Source organism: Narcine bancroftii, chromosome 1 (assembly GCF_036971445.1).
Source record: "Narcine bancroftii isolate sNarBan1 chromosome 1, sNarBan1.hap1, whole genome shotgun sequence".
Taxonomy (NCBI): domain Eukaryota; kingdom Metazoa; phylum Chordata; class Chondrichthyes; order Torpediniformes; family Narcinidae; genus Narcine; species Narcine bancroftii.
The window spans coordinates 324,000,504-324,006,503 of NC_091469.1; positions in this window are offsets into that span (position 1 = coordinate 324,000,504).

The following is a 6,000-nucleotide window of genomic DNA, read 5'->3' on the forward strand; positions in this document are numbered from 1 at the left end:
AGCAGCTAAGGATGATGGGACATGGGTCACTACCCCGAGAAGCTCTTGCGACCATATCCTAGGCCAAGGTGACAGGTGGAGAACCATTTTGGCACTGTGCCAGTGGAGAGCGATTTGCCAGGGCTCCTTGAATTCTGCATTCAATCAAATTTCACTTGAGATGTCAAGATCACTCTCCCCTTGCCTTTGCAATGGGCTCATTGGTTAATGAGATCTAGAGATGAGTGGTCCTGGCAAAACCACACTGAACCTTCATGACTAGACTCGAGCACTAGACCTTTGCTGAGGATTCTTAGCAGATGTTGAATGGATTCAACATCGCAAGACTGCTTCAGAATCTCTTCAGTCTAGGGCAGTGGCTCTCAACCTTCTGCTTCCCACTCACATACCACTTCACGTATTCCCTATGCTGTTGGTGCTCTGTGATTACTAAGGGATTGCTTAAGGTGGGTTGTGGGTGGGAAGAAAAAGTTTAAAAACCACTGATTTAATCATCCCTCATCGACTCGTTATGTGGACGGTTTCAGAACTCCAAAGGAAATGGGCCAATGACAATTTTTCTCAAGCAAAATATTTCAGTCACAATTGGGTCGAGAGCAGTGGTTTTCAACCCTTCTCACCCACATCCCACCGTAAGCAATCCCTTACTAATCACAGAGCACCGATGGCATAGGGATTACTTAAAGTGGGATGTGAGTGGAAAGAAAAAGCTTGAGAACCACTGGTCTAGGGCATGGAGTGCAAAACCCCTATCTATTTTCTCAGCCACAAGAGTCTTAACGACTGGTTATTCAGTAAACTTTTAACATGCTGATCAAATTTCTTTCCGGTTATTTCTGGCATCCAATTGTCTATTTGCTGTCTTCTTGAAGGCTAACAAATTAAATTAAACATGAAGTTAGAAAAAGTGCATTATAAGTACAATATTTAAATTATCAATAATGCACAATGCTTTTACTTAACAATGAACCATGGCAACAGTTATGAGCAAGTTCAACATTACTTTGTCTACAATGAATAGTTGATTTGGTGGTAGACAAGAATTGGAAAGAGTTACTATTTCTGATGAACATTACAAGAGGTGCCTCACAATGGGCTCATTGGTTAATGAGATCTGGAGATGAGTGTAATACTAGTTCCAGGGCGGGGGGGGGTTGCAGTCTGGTCATGCCCTGAACGTGGGTTCACGAAACTGAGAATGCACTACTAAAAGCTGGTCCTTTACCCTATTCTGTGTCCGTTCTGTCAGCCAGCTGTGGAATGTTTTAGAGTTGTTTTGGCTCTAGAATTCAATTGGCGTTTTAAGCACTAGGTCCTAGATTTGAGCTTGTCCGTGGCGATACTGTGAGAATGCTCCACCGCCAAAGGCATTAAACAAGGGGTCTCTGGATGTACGAAATGCCACAGCACTATTTTCTTCTTGAAAAGAAGCCTATTATTGATCGGACAGGCAGATGAATTTGGTTGAGTTTTCCCTGCAGTTGATTTAACTGGGAGATCCAACAGAAGTTTTCAAAATGTGGATGGAACCATTTCCACGAATGGATGGGGAAATAAATGAATCACAGATTTGGTAAACTGGAGCAGAGTTGGCTGCAATGGCAGCAAGAGCTTCTGATCTGGAGTATTCTCCATGAAAGGATGTTGGAGAGTGATTTAAAAGAAAATCTGAAAAGTGAATTGGTGATAGACTGGCTGAGGAAATTCTGTTGGGGTTTGGGGAATGAGGGGGGGGAGTAATTAGACAACTGCTTCAAAGAGCCACCATGAGCCACGATGAACATCCTTCTGTTCTCTATGACTCTAACATCCTCACCTCAAGCACAGAATCAGTGTAGGTTATACCTCTGTTTCATAAAGTAAGAAGTGCCAAAGCACTAATTCTTCCTGCTTTATGAACAAGCGAGTGAAGTTGCGTTCCTTTTTTTAATTAAAAAAAAAATTAGAGATTCAGCACGGTTACAGGCCATTTTGGCCCAGGTGTCTGTGCCGCCCGATTTACACCCCAATTAACCTACATCCCCGGTACATTTTGAATGGTGGGAGGAAAACGGAGCCCCTGGGGAAAACCCCTGCAGAGAGGGGGAGAACATACAAACTCCTTACAGACAGCATGGGATTCAAACCATATTTGCGCTGTAAAGGCATTGCGCTAACCGCTACGCTAACCATGTGGCCATTCTTTTAAGAGGAGAAAAGCTGATAGATAGCATCTCTTTCTTTTTGGCTTGGCTTCGCGGACGAAGATTTATGGAGGGGGTAAAAGTCCACGTCAGCTGCAGGCTCGTTTGTGGCTGACAAGTCCGATGCGGGACAGGCAGACACGGTTGCAGCGGCTGCAGGGGAAAATTGGTTGGTTGGGGTTGGGTGTTGGGTTTTTCCTCTTTTGCCTTTTGTCAGTGAGGTGGGCTCTGCGGTCTTCTTCAAAGGAGGTTGATGCCCGCCAAACTGTGAGGCGCCAAGATGCACGGTTTGAGGCGATATCAGCCCACTGGCGGTGGTCAATGTGGCAGGCACCAAGAGATTTCTTTAGGCAGTCCTTGTACCTTTTCTTTGGTGCACCTCTGTCACGGTGGCCAGTGGAGAGCTCGCCATATAACACGATCTTGGGAAGGCGATGGTCCTCCATTCTGGAGACGTGACCCATAGATAGCATAGGAAGTGACTAACTAACAGAATGTTATAATAATTTTGGAGTGGCAATAGGTAATTACGGGGCACAACCGGGATCATTAAAATGTGGCCTCAATTATGTATAATCTGTATGATGATTTGAATGGAGAGACCTCGTGTACTGGGGTCAAATTTGATGGTAATCCAAAGACAGGCGAGCCAGTAAGTAAGGAGAGGACACCAAGAGCGTGCAAAGGACTTGAGAGGGGTTAATAGAGTGACCAAAAAGTTGAGAGATGGACGATAATGGAAGAAAAATGCAAGGAAGAATGAAAAAGGAAATGATTATCTGTCAGAGTATTGAGTAAAGAAATGGGAGATCATGTTGCAGTTCTATCAGACATTGATGAGGTCCCACTCGGAGTATTGTGTTCAGCTTTGGTCACCGTGCTACAGGAAGGATGCTGTTAAGTTGGTGAGAAGACAGAAAAGATGGGCAGAATGGTTGGCGTAGAAGATAGAGCAATGTTGTTACAGCTCCAGCGATCGGGACTGGGGTTAAAATCCTGCGTTGGCTGTAAGAAGTTTGTACACTCACCCCGTGTCTGCGTGGGTTTTCCCCAAGGGCTCCAGTTTCCTCCCACTATTCAAAAATGTACCGGGGTGTAAGTCAATTGGGTGTAATTGAGCTGCACGGGCTTGTGGGTGAAATGGCCTGTTGCTGTGCTGTATGTCTAAATTTAATTTTTAAAAGTTAAATTTGAATTTAAATATTTATGAGAGGCCTGGGGTCCAGGAATAGGTTAAGCAGGTTAGGGCTCCATTCCTTGGAGTTCAGGAGAATAAAAGGGCTGATCTTCTTGAGCTGTACGAAATCATGAAAGGAATGGACTGGGTGACCAGAGGACATAGGTTAAGCTGTCTAAGTCCATCTGCTGCCTCCTGTTTCGTCAAGACTACCTGCTTCTCCACCTACCTTCGTATCATCTGCAAACTTGGCTACAAAGTCATTAATTTCATAATCTAAATCATTAATAGACAACATAAAAAATGGCCCCCAACACTGACCCCTGTGGAACAACACTACCCACTGGCAGCCAACCAGAATATGATCCCTATATTCCAACTCTCTGCTTCCTGCCAAACAGCTAATGCTCTGCCCACACAAGTATTTTTCCTATTATACCATGAACTCTTATCATGTTAAGTAACCTCATGAGCAGCAATTTGTCAAAAGCCTTCTGAAAATCCAAATACGCAATATCCACTGCATCTCCTTTATCCAACCAGCTTGCCACTTCTTCAATATGCTTGTCAGGCAAGATTTTCTTTTAAAGGGAGCCATGCTGGCTTTGGTCTGCCTTGTCATGTTCCTCCAAATATTCTGTAACCTCCATCCTTGACAATGGATTCCAACATTTTCCCAACCACTGACATCCATCCTAAGACCACTCAGCTTTCTTAACATCTTGCCCCTTGAACTAGTAACTGCACTCACTTCCTTTCCTTGACCCTTCGACATCTGGCACACTGCTAATATCTTCCACAGCGATGTAAAATACACATTTAGTTCCTAGGCCATCTCCTTGTCTCCCATTATCATTTCTCCAGCATCATTTTTAAACTTCATCTGTTCCCTCCTTATAAGTTATTTTTACTGTCAGCAAATCTTTAGAAACTTCCCAATCCTCAATCTTCCCATTAGTTTTTGTTCCCTTGCATGCCCTCTCTTTTGCTTTTACGCTGGCTTTGACTTCCCTTTGTCAGCTCCAGTTGTGACATTTTTCCATTCAAATATATCCTCTTCTCTTTGGAATGTGTTTATCCTGCACCATCTTAATTTCTTGCAGAATTTCCATCAATTACTACTCTACCATCTTCCCGACCAGAGCTCCCTTCCAACCTACTTTGGCCAGTTCCACTGTAATTCCCTTTACTCCACTGAAATATTGACTCATCTGACTTTAGTTTCTCCTTGTTAAATCTCAAATTGAACTCAATCATTTTGTGGTCACTGCCCCCTAATGGTTCCTTTACTCTAAGCTCTCTAATCACCTTGGGTGGATCACACAACACCAAATCCAGTACACCCAATCCTCTTGTGAGCTCACCAACAAGCTGCTCGAAAAAGCCATCTTGTAGGCTTTCTACAAATTCTTTCTCTTGAGATCCAGTCCCAACTGGTTTTTCCAATCTACCTGCATGTTAAAACCCCTACATGACAATCATAACATTGCCCTTCTGACACATCTTTTCCATTTCTTAACTCAACCCATCATAGATTCAGAGCCTTTGTCATCTTTTTCTCATGATTTAATGTTATTCCTTAACAAAGAGCCATGCCACACCCTCTGCTTACCTGCCTCTCCTTTCGATCCACAGTGCATCCCTAAACTCCCAATGGCATCCATCCTTTAGCCACAATTCTGTGATGGGCACCACATCATACCTGCCAATGTGTAGCTGTAGTACAAGGTCATCCACTTCTTATGCTGTGTGCATTTATATAAAAACCTTTAGCCTTGCATTTGTTACTTTTCTTGTCTCTGCGTCCATGTTGCATTGCAACTCACCCCACCAACTTTGCCCCATCTGCCTGTCCTTCCTTACCACCTGTCCTTGCTTGTGCACCACCTACTCCTTTCTCTGTTTCTTTATTTTGGTTCCCGCCCCTCTGCAAATCTAGTTTAAACCCCCTCCTCCAACAGAATTAGCAAACCTCCCTTCCAGGATATTCGATTCCCTCGAATTCAGGCACAACATATCCCACTTGTACAGGTCAACCCCCTTCTCCAGAAATGGTTCCAATGATCCAAGAACTTGAAACTGTGCCCCCTTCTCCATCTCCCCAGCTACACATTATCTGCACTGTCTTCCTACTCTGATCTTCCCGAGCTCATGGCACTGGGAGTAATCCAGAGATTACCACCTTGGAGGGCCTGCCCTTCAGTCTAAATCCCTAAACTTACTTTGCAGAACCTCTATCCCACGCCTGCCTATGTCATTGGTACCAATATGCACCACGACCTCTGGCTGCTCACTCTCCCGCTTAAGAATATTCTGCACCCACTCAGAGACATTCTGGTCCTGAACACCCAGGAGGTAACACACTAACCTGGAGTCACATTTGCGACCACAGAATCTCCTTTCTGTTCTCCTGACTATCGAGTCCCCTATGACCATCGCTCTGCTTGATTTCACCCATCCCTACAGAGGCTCAAAGCCGACCATGGTGCTATTGGTCTGGCTGCAGCCTGGCCCAGATAGCTCGTCCCCCTCAGCAGCATCCAAAGGGGTATGTAAACTTGTTGCTGTTAGGTATGGCTCTGCACTGGATTAGATTTGTGGAGGAAAGTTAGTTCGGATTATGGTTTGCATGTAATTACA